The sequence below is a fragment of the Artemia franciscana genome, chromosome 4, assembly GCF_032884065.1.
Source record: "Artemia franciscana chromosome 4, ASM3288406v1, whole genome shotgun sequence".
NCBI classification, from domain to species: Eukaryota; Metazoa; Arthropoda; class Branchiopoda; order Anostraca; family Artemiidae; genus Artemia; species Artemia franciscana.
This window is the reverse complement of record NC_088866.1, coordinates 19460317-19476242: the sequence shown is the minus strand read 5'-3', so window position 1 is coordinate 19476242 and position 15926 is coordinate 19460317. Positions and strand designations below refer to the sequence as shown.

The 15926-nt window shown below is 35.9% G+C and overlaps 1 long non-coding RNA gene across 2 annotated transcripts in view; it reads right to left on the bottom strand.

Moving 5' to 3' along the window:
- Window positions 1–15926, bottom strand: part of LOC136026107 (uncharacterized) — a 33461-nt gene that overhangs the window by 14743 nt on the left and 2792 nt on the right. The window contains exon 1 of one of the 2 annotated variants that reach the window (XR_010617204.1): window positions 5340–5469. The exons of the other annotated variant lie outside the window; for it this stretch is intronic. This is a non-coding gene — a long non-coding RNA (uncharacterized LOC136026107). Of the gene's footprint in view, window positions 1–5339; window positions 5470–15926 lie in introns of those variants that run through there. 2 annotated transcript variants of the gene reach the window in all.

Sequence of the window (15926 nt, the reverse complement as noted above, 5' to 3'; positions counted from 1 at the left end):
GTCACAAGTGCCATATGAGCTCTTAGCTCTTGTTTTATTCCTTTTTCTCAGAAGATTTTCGACTTAGTCTCAAAGTTTTGCCACTTCATGGCATGAAAACTGCTGCTAGAAATAGATAGGTTGCAATTTCTGCCGTATTGTCTTCTAGTATATTTAAATGTGTGCTTGCATCGTACCAGCGTCCCCTTAAAAGTACCGTTTCTTACGGTGATATTGGTTTGTCTTCTGTTGCATATGCTGACGACGTTCTTCTTGTTGCCTGGACTCGCCGTGGATTGCTTTCCAATTTTACTATATTAACCAATGTGCTATCAAAGATTGGACTGTCAGTTGATGCGTCTAAATGCGAGTTTATATGTTTTAATAGCCCTTATGCGGTCGCTCCATTCGTTGCTAGGACGGCAATTCTGCCATGTTCTTCTTTAGTTAGTTGGCTTGGTCTGTGTTTCGGTCCAACACTTTCCACTACCTTTTCATCCTTAGTGAATCAAGCCGTGAAAAACCTATGCGTCGCTAACGGAAAAATATTCCCAAACAAAAGCCGTTACAACCGCAACGGTTTGTGCATGATTTATAATGCTTATTGCGCCCCTGTGCTTTTGTTTTTATCAGGCATGGCTCATCTGTTTCGTAAGAAAAATCCTCATACTCTACGTGCGGCTTATCTCAGATATTGAAAAATCCTCCTCCGGCTTCCTAAATGGCACCAAAACAGAAAAAACTCGATTTGGTTTAATAGATATGCCTTCTTGGATTTGGTCTTCCAGTGATGATTTATGTAAAAAGACTATCTACTTTATTCACGTTTACGACCCTCTGGATCCTTTTTTCCATATTGATACTGGTTAATTAGTCCATGTTGTCTTTTGTTAGTTTAAATTTTTTCTTGCTGTTTATTGTTTTTGTTTATTTATAATACTCCGTACTTTGTGTTTTTTTTATACTTTTACGGATAATAAAGTTCATTCATTCATTCATTCTGCAGTCTGACATCCATATGGAATGCGTCTGAATCAGCGGACTTGCTGCAGGCCCGTGATTTTATAATATATGTTTGTGGGGAGTTTTACCGACCATCTGAATTGACTACACAGCATGCGGCTTGCTTGAGGGAAAACCAGCCAAAGGATATAGATGCCATACATTTTCATAACGTGTCTGAAATTTAAATTTAAACCTTGAGGCAGTTTTCTTGTAAAGGTGCCGAGGGTGAGACATGCTTTCAATTGATTATTGAGTTTTAATTCCTCTTGTTAAAAAAGTTTGCAACTGACTCACTTGGCTCCTTACTTTTAAATTTGAGTTTTTTTGTTGCTAAGGTTTTTACTTATTGAATCAGATAATGAACTACTTTATTACCTTTTATCTGTTTTAAAGTCAATTCAAAGTTTATTTTTCTATTTTCAATATTTTTTCAGATATTCCGGCGTGTTTCAGAATAACCGTGTATTTTTTCAAATGTGCCAGATTTGACTGAACACTAATCGCGAGAAGTTCAACTCTACATGCACTCTATAAATCCTCTCTAATGTGATCTGTCTGATTCAATCAGAAGTTTTTCAACTGCACTTAATTGTTTTGATAGTCTTTTTCTTTCAAGCCGTCGTGTTGAAAATTGGCTCAGATTATTTTTTGGACTTCGTTGGGTGTCTACCAGCCAAACATGGGAAAAAAATATTTTCAATATTTTTTTTTATCATTCCCACATGTTTCAGAATAACCGTGTATTTTTTCATACGTGCCAGATTTGATTGAAAACTAATCGCCAGAAGTTAAAATCTACGTACACTTTGTTAATCCTATCATGTGATATATCTGATTCAATCAAGAGTTTTTTGACTGCACTTAAATATTTTGAGTATTTTCCCTGCAAACCGTTGTGTTGAAAATTGGTTAAGATTATTTTCTTGAACTTCATTGGGTGTTTACCAGCCGAACAAGGGAAACGGTTAAAAACCTTAAAACAGAAATTCTGGCTCTTGAATAAGATTTCCAAGAAAGGAATGACAGGTGACATTTTCTAGGCAAGGGAAGGGGCTAAGAAGCCTTCAGAATGGCTTTAAAAAAAGGTAGCATGGGCTTTATATCAGATATATATATATATATATATATATATATATATATATATATATATATATATATATATATATATATATATATATATATATATATATATATATATATATATATATATATGTATATATATATATATATATATAGATATATATATATATATATATATATATATATATATATATATGTATGTATGTATGTATATATACATACATACATATATATATATATATATATATATATATATATATATATATATATATATATATATATATATATATATATATATATATATATATATATCAAACAGTTCGTGGCAACGAACTGTAGAAAGGAGCGACCCGGCTCAATAGTAACCAAAACTCTAAAAAAGGAATTTTGATACCAATAGTTACATCTAAAGAATCGCATTTAAAGGCTGATTTTAAATTAAATAAGTTTCATTAAGATCAATTATACCTATCAAAAGTTGCGAGCCTGAGAAAATTTACCTCAATTTGGAAAATAGGGGGAAATACCCTCTAAAAGTCATACAATCTTAACGAAAATCACACCATCAGATTCAGCGTATCAGAGAACCTTATTGTAGAAGTTTCAAGCTCCTATCCAAAAATATGTGGAATTTCGCATTTTTTGCCAGAAGACAGATCACGACTTTAAATGATTAAGTGGTTATGCCTTTTTTTTTCTTATATTGCGGGAGCATTTTATGAGTGAAGAGGCAGCCTTGTCTTAGAGGCAGCCTACTTATCAAATTATATGTGTTTATTTTGTTTTTGTTTTTCCCAAGGGTGATCGTATCGACTGAGTGGTCCTAGAATGCTGCAAAAGGGCTCATTCTAACGGAAATCAAAAGTTCTAGGGCCCTTTTTAAGTGACCAAAAAATTGAAGGGAACCTAGGCCCTCTTCCACGCTCATTTTTCCCAACATTCACCTAGTCAAAACTCTGAGATAGCCATTTTATTAACCATAGTCGAAAAACCTAATAACTATGTCTTTAAGGACGACTTATACCCCCGCGGTCCCCGTGGGGGGGGCTGCAAGTTACAAACTTTGACCTGTGTTTATGTATAGTAATGGTTACTGGGATGTGTACAGACGTTTTCAGGGGGATTTTATGGTTTAGGGGGGAGATTTGAGGGGGGGGGGGGGTCCGTAGGAGGATATTTCCATGGAGAAACTTCTCATTGGGGGAAGAGAATTTCAATAAAGGGGGCGCAGGATTTCTTAGCATTATTTGAAAAAACAATGAAATAATAAATATGAAAAGTTTTTTTCTACTGAAAGTAAGGAGCAGCATTAAAACTTAAAACGAACAAAACTTATTACGCATATGAGGGGTTTACCTCCCCGTTATACCTCACTCTTTACGCTAAAGTATTTTTAGTAATTTCAACTGTTTTTTCTACGGCCTTTTTGATTCGGAGGTCATTCTTAAAGAATTGGGACAGAGTCTAAGTTTTAGTGTAAAGAGCGAGGTATCGACGAGGGTAGAACCCCCTCATATACACAATAAAAACATACGAATATAGAAGTTCGTTACGTAAGTTAATTCATAAGTTACTTACACTTTTTACCAATGAAAATGTTTGTAAAAAATTAAAAGTTCTAGTTGCTTTTTCAAGTCATCAAAAACTTGGAGGGCAACTAGGCCTCCTCCCTCGCTCCTTTTTTCTCAAATTCTTCCGAGCAATTGCGATAAATTAATATGCAAATTTTGTTTTAATTATTTATGTGTGAAGAGCCAAGATCAAAACATGCATTAATTCAAAAACGTCCAGAAATTAAAAAAAAAACAAGTTTTTTTTAATGAAAGTAAAGAGCAACATTAAAACTTAAAACAAATAGAAATACTCCGTATATGAAAGGGGATTCTCCTCCTCAACGCCCCCCTCTTTTCGCTAAGGTTTCTTATGTTTTAAAAATAGAGTTAAGAGAAAGAGTCAAACTTTAGCGTAAAGAGCGAGGCGTTGAGGAGGGAAAGCCCCTTTCATATATGGAGTAATTTCTGTTCGTTTTAAGTTTTAATGTTGCTCCTTACTTTCATTTAAAAAACTTGTTTTTTTTAATATATGTATATATATATATATATATATATATATATATATATATATATATATATATATATATATATATAAATACTTGAAGTAGTACTTGAAGTATTACTTAAGTACAATTTTGGCAAGTACTTGATATTTGATACTTAAGTAAGAATTTTGAAAGTACTTATTACTTGATATTTAAGTAAAAAAAAAACAATGAGTACTTAATACTTGATACTTAAGTAAAAATTTGGAGTACTTGTTGCAGCACTGTTTCAAAGTAAAGATTGGAAATTATTTATTGTCCTTGTTTTATCCCTTCTTCGTGAAATAATATGAAAAAAACTTCGTTTTCTTAAAGAGTTAAAGAGGCTACGTCCCAAAGTCGAACTTTAAAACGTACAAGAATTAGGAGAGGCAGTTGGGGGGCTGCTGCCCCCCAAATCCCCCACTTTTAAAGACTCTTTTGTACAGGATTTTTGCTGCCGCCCCCTGACCCCCTGCTCTTGGATTCGGAAAGGCCCTCTTTTAATTAACAAAACAAAAAACCTGTACAAAAGAGCCTTTAAAAGCGGGGGGTTTGGGGGGTGGCAGCCCCCCAACTGCCTCTCCTAATTCCTGTACGTTTCAAGGTTCGACTTTGGGACGCAGCCTCTTTAACTCTTTAAGAAAACGAAGTTTTTTTCATATTATTTCTGTACGTTTTTCTACAATCCATGGTGGATGTAATTTAATAATCCCTGTACTCCTCGTACAGGAATTAGGACTGTCTCTCTTAATTCCTGTACGTTTTAAGGTTCGACTTTGGGACGCAGCCTCTTTAACTCTTTAAGAAAACGAAGTTTTTTCATATTTCTGAAAAAAAACGCCCAATAAGGGACTTGAACCCTTGACCTCAGGATTAAAAGTCCCACGCTCTACCGACTGAGCTAACCACCTGCATGTGTGTAAATATAACTTTTAAATACCTTTTAAAAATTTCAAATTAACATGTGCTCTTATGGAGAAATGAGTTAATTAAGTGGCTAATGCGTGGTTTCTGGAAAACAGGGAAGGAGTTTTCGGGTCGAGCTGAAATTTCGCGGATTAGCTCCTGGGCCGTAGGGGACCTTAACTTGTGAATTTCAGCCCGATCGGACAACGTTAAAGGGGGTGGGATGGGTTGGGGGGTCGAAACTTTTGGGGGGTTAAGATTTTCCTACGAAACTTTCAAGGAAACTTACTCGGAGAATTCCACATCGAATGAGTCTTCGTGCACCCAGATCCAATGTCGGCTGTGACCTGTAGGCGTGGCAGAAAAAATGAACCTGAAAATTAAGTGGCTATGCGTGGCTTCTGGAAAACAGGGACGAAGTTATCGGATCAAGCTGAAATTTCGCGGATAAGTTTCTGGGCCCTAGGGGACCTTAACTTGTGAATTTCAGCCCGATCAGACAACGTCAAAGGGGGGCTGGGGTTGGTGGGTCGAAACTTTCGGCCAGATTTTCCCCATGAAGGAAAAGTTGGAGGGGGATGAAATTTGGCAGGTTTCTTAGTTGGAGCTTGGGCTACGAAATGCATCCCTGCCCATCCCTCTGCGACCATTGGAAGCGAAGATCGCTTAACATTGTCGTGGTTCGCCTCTTTATAGAGGCACGAGTGTGCCTCCTTGATTATATATTAATCCAAACAAACAAAACTATATGCTTGCTACCACTAAAACTTCAACTAATGCTGCTACTAATACTATTACTAAGGCTACGAGTATTAAGACCATATATTCAGGACATGTTAAGGGGCATTGTAAGTTGAATTGAAATACACTATGTATATGCAGGCTGTCAAAAGGATGTATCAGTACTATCTTAATAAATATTTTAATTTGAGTATTTGAGGGTTAGTTTGAACTAATAAAAATGCACTATTTAGATACTATTACAACTAGTAGTAAGAGTATTACTACTGATACTAGTACTACTGCCAATGGTATAATTATGTGTAATTGTGGAATACGCTTACCCTATTTCAAAATCAGGACATGTTGAAGGGCATTATGAAATACGCTATGTATATGAGGGCTGTCATTAAGGATGCATCAGCATTTTCTTAATAAACGTATTAATTTGAGTATTTTAGGGTATATTTAGGGTTAATTTGAACTAATAAAAATGCACTATTTGGATACTATTACTGCTAGTAGTAAGAGTATTACTACTATCATTAGTACTACTATTTTTATGCCAATGGTTTTAATTTGGAAGTTTTGGGGACTGTTCTGAAAAATATTGGGCTAAATCAAAACGTTATGTACATGCACATTATCAAAACAGGTTACCAGCAATATCTCACAAGATAGTTAGACTATAAAGAAACAATATATATAATAGTGAGGGCACTATAGACTGATTTAAAACATGCTATGTACATATGGTTTATCAAAGAGGTGCACAAGAAATAACCCAGCAACGACTTGAGGTACTAAACTGAACTCTCGGGGCCATCAATACTACTACCACTTTTGACACTACTACTACTACTACTGCTATTGAACTAGTTCAAAATAGTTTAAGTCCGTTCAGACTGAAAAAAAACAGGTTGTCAAGATATCCAGGCGAAATTTCTTGGAATAAAAATAGGGTATAAAGTAAAGACTTTTACAGTAAGTTTAAGTTGCTTCGAAACTAAATCAAAAGGCACTATGTACCTACTGGTTGTTTTTAAGACCTCTCAGCAGCATCTCAAGAGCGACTCGGAGTATTCAGTTGAAATTTTCAGTGCTACTACTATTACTCTTTTTGCTCTTACTTTTGAAATAGATCAAATAGATAAAGTGCATCAATAAATCAAAAGTGCATCAAGGTTTTTAGAATATCACAGATATTGTGCCTTAGGAAGAAAATATGGTTTTTAAGTATGGTTCAGTATGAGTTTAGTATCTGTCAAACAGTTCGTGGTAACGAACTGTAGTAAGGAGCGACCCGGCTCAATAGCAAACGAAACTCTAAAAAACGGAATTTTGATGCTAAAATATACATCAAAAGAATCAGATTTTCATGCTGATTTAAAATATATAAATATATAAAATATATATTTTTACGCTAAAGTTTGACTCTTTGCCACAGTTCTACTTTTTAAAACAATTAAAAGCTTTAGCGTAATGAGCGAGGGATTGCAGAGGGGACAACTCATTTCATATACGATGTAATTTCTGTTCGTTATAAGTTTTAATGTCGCTCCTTACTTTCAATTAAAAAAACTAGTTTTTTTATGTAATTTCTGAACGTTTTTGAATTAATGCATGTTTGATTTTGGCTCTCCACACATAAATTATTAAAATGAAATTTGTTAATTAATTCCTTTTTTGGCTAAATGGCTTTCTCTTAGTTTTGATCAGACGATTTTGAGAAACAAGGGATGGGGAAGGAGGCCTAGTCGCCATGCAATTTTTCGGTTACATAAAAAGGCAACTACAAATTTTAATATTTAACGAATTTTTTTATTAGTAAAAAATATACGTAACTTAAGAATTAACTTACGTAACAAAGTTTCATATTCTTTAATTTTTATTGTGTATATAAGGGGGTTTGTACCCTCGTTAATACCTCGTTCATTACACTAAATCGTAAGTTTTGTCCCAATTCCTTAAGAATGACCGCCGTATAATAAATAGTTGAAATTACTAAAAATACTATAGCATAAAGAGCGAGGTATTTATCTCCTCCTAAATACCTTGCTCTTTATGCTAAAGTATTTTTAGAACCCCTCATATGCGTAATAATCTCTGTTCACTTTAAGTTTTAATGCTACTCTTTACTTTCAATTGAAAAAAACTTTTCCATGTTTATTTTTTCATTGTTTTTTTTACAGTAATTTTAGATAATCCTACGCCCTTTTCATTGAATTTCTGTTCCCCCATGACATATTTCTCCAAGGAAAGATCCTCCCACATAGCCCCCTCCCCTCAACCCCACCCCCAAAACCAGAAAAAATTCCCTGAGAACGACTGTACACTTCCCAATAACCATTATTATATATAAACACTGGTCGAAGTTTGTAACTTGCAGCCCCTCCCCCAGGGACTGTGGGGGAATACGTCATTCCCAAAGACATAGTTAATATGGTTTTTGACTATGCGGAACAAAATAGCTATCTCAAAATTTTGATCTGTTGACTTTGGAGAAAAAAATGAGCGTGGGAGGGAGCCTAGGTGCCCTCCAATTTTTTTGGTCATTTAAAAAGGGCACTAGAACTTTTCATTTTCGTTAGAATGAGCCCTCTTGTGACATTCTAGGACCACTTGGTCGATACGATGTCTCCTGGGAAAAAAACAACAAAAAACAAATGTTCTCTGGCAAAAAATACGAAATTCCAAATTTTTGTTGATAGGAGCTTGAAAATTTTGCTACAGGGTTCTCTGATACACCGAATGCGATGGTGTGATTTTCGTTAATATTCTGTTATTTTTAGGGGGTGTTTTCCCCTATTTTCTAAAATATGGCAAATTTTTTCAGGCTCGTAACTTTTGATGACAAAGACTAAATTTGATAAAACTTATATATTTAAAATCAGCATGAAAATCTGATTGTTTTGAGGTATATTTACCTCTGTTTTTTAGAGTTTCGTTTACTATTGAGTCTGGAATAAAAGGAACTAGCTTATGAATCTAATCGGATTACTTTTTGTACTGTATTGTGTTAGATTGCGCAATTAACTTGCGGACTTAATTGTGAGGGATTGCTCACTTCATAGAAAGTGAGTTATTATTAATGTATAATTGAATATATTGGTGTTATCGCTGATTAAAAACTGTGATTAAGACTGATTAACAGTTTGTGAATCTGCAGTGTCTCGTCGGAATAAATGACGGGAAAAAGCCCCTAAGGCTACCACCCGAGAAGGATACTCCCACTGAAACCCTTAGCCAGTTGCCATTCCAACCTACCTGTAAAACTCTTCCTAGAACCCCCCCCCCCCATCTACACGATCCAAGACAGTTAGCCACTTGTCAGGAATTCAGGCCTTAGCCAAAACTAACTCTAATGAAAGAGGTGAGACGCCTGGCAAAAAGAGGAAAAAGGATGAAACTCGTTCACGAACGATAGTGAACCCCCTCTCTTCAAGTGTTTCAGAAACTAGTGCTAACGATCACCCTAATTATTAATACTGTCTCAATCAAGAAAACCAATGGCTAACCCTTTTCAAAAGATCGAATAATGCAAATTAGGAAAGCTGTCTTTCTGATCACCAATGTAAATTTTGAACTTGTTTTCAAGCAGGACAAGTCTATTAATATTTACTTTACGTCTTCTCGGGTGGTAGACCAAGTCCTGTCAAAATCCAAAGAAATAATTCTTGATGGCTTAAAAATTTTAGCCACAAAAAAGATGTGGAAAAGTTCAACAAGTATGTGCTGTATGGTGTTGATACCAGTGTAAAAGTGGAGGAAATACAAACTGGACTAACAGATTCTTCAGGCCTTCTCATCAATCCTTCAACTGCTATAAGGCTAAGTTTAAACAAAGAAGATTTTCTTCACCCTAGCCGTTCAATCCTCATTTCCTGCAAAGTTGAGCTAAGTGGAAAAATATTCTTGTGCGGTATGTCCCTTTTATACAAGATTTATAAGCCCAAGCCCCTACAATGCTCCACTTGTCTTACCCACGGGCGCAGCAAAAAACACTGCAAGTAGTCCCATCCGTCTTGCTTTAAGTGTGGGAAAATAGGCCACGCAATTAGTGAATGCCCTGAGTCAGACCCTTTCTGCAAAAATTGTAACCGTAAGGGACACAGAGGCCTCCAAAAACAATCTTGCCCAGCTTACCAAAAGCGAATTGTAATCCTTAGAACATCTGAAAGAATGAACCTACCCTACTCAGTTGTAGCTGCAAGAATCCCCTGGCAACCCACAACCCATCGGCCCAGTAGAAGCCAAGCGAGAGTTTCTGTAGCAGATGCAAAGACAGTATCATTTCCAAAAGAGGCAAATAATGTTCATACTCAAGGTTCTAGTAAGTTCCCCCATCCCTTACCTAAGTTTACTTCAACATCCGGCCCTCCAAAAGATTCATCTAAAAGTAGCCAAGAATGGCAAAGGCTTGCAACTTATCTCACAGTCAGTCACTTAATTGAGATTAGTAATGAAGCTGAGGAAACCAAAAATATTCTCAAGAAGAAAGCTATCACTAAACTCCTAGGTGGTGACATATTTGAAACAGCTATGGCTCAATTATCCTCCATGAAAAAGGACATAGATTCCAAATCAAAGATAGTTAAGCCTGTAGACTCAACTGCAAATCAAATTGGAGCGGGCTCTGAAATTGCCCCAACCCCCAAGACGGTAGTCGATGCCACTGCCCTAGTCAAAGGCAATAAATCTAAGAAAAAACGGCAAACTTTCCATCCCAGTCCAAAATTACCACCAATGATATTTCGTCAGCTGAAGAAGATTTCCAATATTCTAATCAAGAAGATGATGGAACTCAGACCACAATGGATGTTCAAATGTGTATTGTACAAGATTTTACGTTTGTCACGAATTTATCACTGTGTAATAATGTTGTTTTTAACTATAAGGATGACCAAAATAATTTGCCCACCAGCCCCTTAGCTAGCCCCGATAGCTCTTTAAACCAAATTAACTGTGAATATCTCGACACATTTGATTTTGTGAAAAATGTGAAACCTAAGCTAATGGAAGAGGCCGAACTTAATTTAATTTGCTTTAACATCAGAAGCATACGGGATAAGTGGGCTAGTTTTAAAGACTTAATTTTAATTAATGGTTACTGCCCTTTCGACGTAATTGGAATAACGGAAACATGGCTTTCAGAAATTGATGATAAGAATGAATTTTCCCTTTCTGGTTTTCAAGCTATTCATATTGAAAGAAAATTAACCAAGTCCTGTGGTGGCATTTCTCTTTACATCCGGTCAAGTCTAAAATTCACCATGCTATTAGACTGTGAATCCTTATTCTCGCAACCTATAAATAATAGATGCATTTATTCAATAATCATAGACATAAGTGTTGACGACAATTCTTTTATTTTTCATTATTTTATAAGCCCCCCTCATTTCCGACCCCTTTCCCTTGTAATCCGTTTGATGATTTTTCTAGTTTTATTAATTTACCACAAAAGAAGGCAATAGTTTTTGGGGACTTCAATTGTAATTTACTAAATGTTAGCAATAATAATAATAGTGATACCTTCTTTGAAACATTCACCTCAAGTTGTCTTCTTCCCACAATCTTTTTTCCTACTAGAGTTGATCCTGTGAGGTACACAGCTACTGTAATTGACAACATTTTTGTATCCACTTCCCTGGGAAACCACCTGTCCTCTAAAATAATATTTTCTGACCTTTCAGATCACTTTCCAATCTATCTCTCCCTACCCTCCCTACCAGCAACTCAACCCTCTAGAACTAATACCCCTACGTATAATAGAATATATAATACTGTGATTATGAACAGGTTCACGGATCGTTTGAAATCCTTCGACTGGACCAAGCATAGGTGCCATTTGGGCAAAATCTTAGGGTGGGCATGAACTCCATTTTGGCCCCCCCAACTTTTGCATAAGAAAAAATGTAAGTTTTGGCAGCACATCGATCGAATATTCTAAGTAAAAACGCATTTTCAGCACCCGTGTGTTGCATGGAAATGTACTGTAACCAAATGTGGAACTCAGCCACACTGACCTCTAAGAATAATTATAACATCAAAGATCATAATCAACGAGGTTAAGTGATTAAATTGAAAGTGTAAAATTCAACCAGACTTCAGGCTGGCCCTCCTCAGCGAGAAACTTTCTTATTTAAGTAAACAATACATTGGTGAAAGTAATCTTCGTTAACATGCTGAGGGTTGTAACTAAAATCTCGGTTTTCCTTCAGTAGAAATCTTTCAGATCAAATATATTTGCAAAAAGGAAAAACATAACAAGAGAAAAAATATTACAAAACTCAAGGTAACAAGGGGAACCGCCAAGGTTTCATCTTTGCAAAATCGTCAACAAACTGATCGTAGTCCAGTTTTTTACTAAATCCTTCTCTGCAAATATTAAAAGGAGGTGACTGAGATGATCGTCTCCTGTTGTAGACCGCAGGTAGTCTTTCACTGTTTCTAGGCTAGAAAACAAACGCTCATTGCTCGCTGTTGTCACAGGAATTGTGGCAGCAATACGAAGTACTTTAATTACTTCTGAGTGAGCCACTGGTAATGCCTGAAGATGGTCGACAATGTCTAGGAAGTTTTCCGGCTTTTTCTCCTCATCAAGCAAGAAATGCTTGGCAATACGAGTTTGAGATTCGAGAAGAATGTCGTCGATATCCAGCTCCCCGTAAAGAGCTGAGAAACGCTTGAGCAGCTCTGTGTCCATGAAGTTGATCGAGCTTGGATCCAAGGCTTCGAGTGTGCTCAGCACTGGCGAGTTATCTGTGAGTTTTTTGTCAAATTCGGTTAGTAGACGGTCGAAAGTCTTGGAGTACTCTCGCTTCATTTCATCCGCCAAAGTAGTAGTCCGATTTCCATATTGTATGAAGTTCTTTCCTATTGTCGAAATTATCACAAATTGTTTCAGATGCTTGGTGATCTTTTGAGTTATAATGCTATTGATGCTTTTATATTTACCTAATTAAAAAGTTAATAGCCTTAATGATGTAAAGTCTTTTACTTCTCTCTGGGCTTTCATCTTTAGAGTCTTATGGTAGTGTTGGCCTAAAATCTGGGGTTCGACCGGTAGAGGATGTCAAGCGTCTCTAACTTTCATAAGGTTTATGTGTCGAGCATAAAAATGTTTATCTAACATATGATACAGTAAGTGTACATAAGACGAGGACAGAAACAGAATAAGAACTGACTCGAGTAATCTAAAACGGTGGCTTATATTCACTAAAACAAAGAAATAAACATAGAAACATTTGACTGGAACTGACCTATTTTAATCTGTCAACTTGGAGTAATTACTGCAAATATTCAGAATTTATACTATTAATATAATCATCTAGGAAATGGGCATTTGACAGAACTTGAGACTTTTATTATGTATCTAACCTACTTTCAAATCTTACAATGATCAATAGCAAATAGTGTAATTACCCCAAGGGTCGTTAGGTAATTGCGCTCTTTGGGTTATAGGCGTGCAGTAATTTCAAATCAATTGGGGAGAATGGATCATGTTGGACAAAATGGATTATTATGGCCGGCAAAGAGCCGTTTGTGGTGGAAGCTTGGGCCCCCTGAAAAATCTGGGATGGGCGTTTGCCCACCCCTGACCCCCCCAAATGGCGCCTGTGGGTCCAAGGTTTTGGATTGTCAGGATATTAATTCAGTCACAAATGGTTTTACACAGGGACTGAGTGATCTTATCAGTTCAACCTTTCCAGTTCGTAAATCAAACCAAAAAACAACCCATATATGCCCCTTGATGTCTAATAGCCTGATAATCTCTTCATACCGAAAAAATGACCTATATAAGTTAGCTTGCAAAACCAGGAACGTTATTGACCTGACTAACTAAAAAAAATACAAAAACTTATATACCAAACTTGTCCGGGAAGCAAAAAACAATTATTATTATTCAAAAATATGTCATTACAAAGGGAACTTGCAAAAAAATTGGTCCACAATAAATGAAATTCTTTAAAAAAAAAGAAATTCAAGATCTGTACCTCTTAACCTTAAGGACATCAGTGGCAGATTAATTGACCCAAGTTCAGTATCAGATGCTCTTATTAATTATTTCACTAATATTCCAAATGCTAACTCCTGTTCCTTCTCCCAGTCAGTACAACCTAGCAAAAATCCTGGATCCATGTTTTTCTCTCCAACTGATCGTAAAGAGGTGCTTCAAGTTATCAAATGTCTCTCTAATAGTAGTACACCTGACTTCTTTGGCATAAGTAATAAGCTTCTTAGGACCGTATCTTCCTATGTTTGTGAACCCATTGTGAACATAGCAAATCTGTCTATGACCAATGGAGTCTTCCCAGAAATATTTAAATCAGCAATTGTTATCCCGATTCATAAAAAAGGCGATCCGTCTAAGATAAGTAAATATCGTCCAAATCTCACTTCTCCCAGTTATATCTAAAGCACTCGAGAGAATTATATTCCAATGTCTTTCTCCCTTTTTATTCGGGATTCATTCTTCAGGTTCGTTGATTTCTCATCATCAATATGGCTTCCGTTCGAAATTTTCAACTGCTCATGCACTAATAGACATCACACAGTTTATACGTTCCCAACTTGACCTTAAAAATACTGTATTGGGCTTACTTCTGGATTTTTCTAAGGCCTTTGATATGGTTGATCACAGTGTTTTATTAAGTAAACTGAACAGCTTAGGGATTCGTGGAGTTCCTTTCTCATGGTTTGGCTCTTATCTCTCTGGTAGAGTACAGAGTGTGAGTCTGGGCGGCGTGACTTCACATCCCCTACTTGTCCGAAGGGGCGTCCCACATGGCTCTGTTCTTGGTCCAATACTTTTTTTCCTTTATATTAAGGATTTGGTTACATATCTGGGTCCATCAGTGCACCCAGTACTTTTTGCTGACGATAGCAACTTTTTCATCAATGGTCCTAATTTACCATCCGTCGTCGCCTCTACTCAAACCATTCTGAATAGAGTACAGGAGGGGTGTCTAGTTAACTGCATGACTATTAACATCCAGAAAAGTCAGGTTATATTATTTCGAACGCCTTACAAAGAAAATAAAGCTCAGCAACCACTTGGCCTAAAATATTCTGCCAATCTCCTCCCAGAGGTCAAGTTGCCAAGTTTCTTGGTGTCCACATAGACTCCTCCCAATCATTTGCAACACATGTGTCCTATATCAGAGCCAGAATTTTGCGACAGGTAAGAATGATTAATCGTGCAAATTATTTTCTTCCTTCCGATATCCTTGTCACCCTTTATTACTCTTTTATTTACCCAAATATTTCATACTGTGGATCTGTTAGGGGCAACACTTTTGCTTCAGTTACCAATAAATTAAAATCTGCCCAAACCGTGCTATCAAAGCAGTTTTTCAGCTGCCCCGACTATATCCCATCCAGGACTTGTTCTCCAATTTTGCTATTATCCCTTTTGAAAAAATCATCGAAAAATTAAATCTATACCTTGCATACTCCGCTTACCATACAAATCTTCCTCCTCAATTATTATCTTATTTTAATATTTATAATTCTGAAGGCCTCTGTCTCCTTTCATCCAACCGTTCCTTCATTGTCCACAAGTGTGTCTCTAGTTCCACCCAGCGATCCCCCATTAATAAATCTATACTTCAGTGGAATATAATACCCTCCAGTGTCGAGCTATCCACAAGTTTTCGCACACTGTAAAACAATGTACTAAAATTTTGATATTATAACTCTCTAAATTCTTATTCAATTTGCTTTAATTACCCATGTTTTCTCTTTTCTTTTTTTTCTCTCTTCTTCATTTTTCATTTTTTTTGTGGTTATGGTCCTCAACAAGTTCGCTTAAAGGATCCTTATTATTATTGGCGTTATATCTATTTTTTTTTTAATGAAATTGAATTGAATTAAAATTAAGTTTCTTTTTCAGGGAAGGCTGAAAAAACAAAAAAATAAACGAACGAGTAATATGTCGGTCAATATTTTCAAAAGGGCGTATATTATTAAAAACTTTTGGAAAAATTTGGCGAATAAAAAAATAGTAAATCAAAGTCTCGATTCTGTCAGAAAATAAATTTCAAAGATTTAAAACGTTCTTTTGTTTACCAATAAAAAAAATGTCCAATTAAAAACGAACTAAAATTAATTTATAAACTTATTTCAACAAACAAAGCTTTTCGTAGAAAAGTAA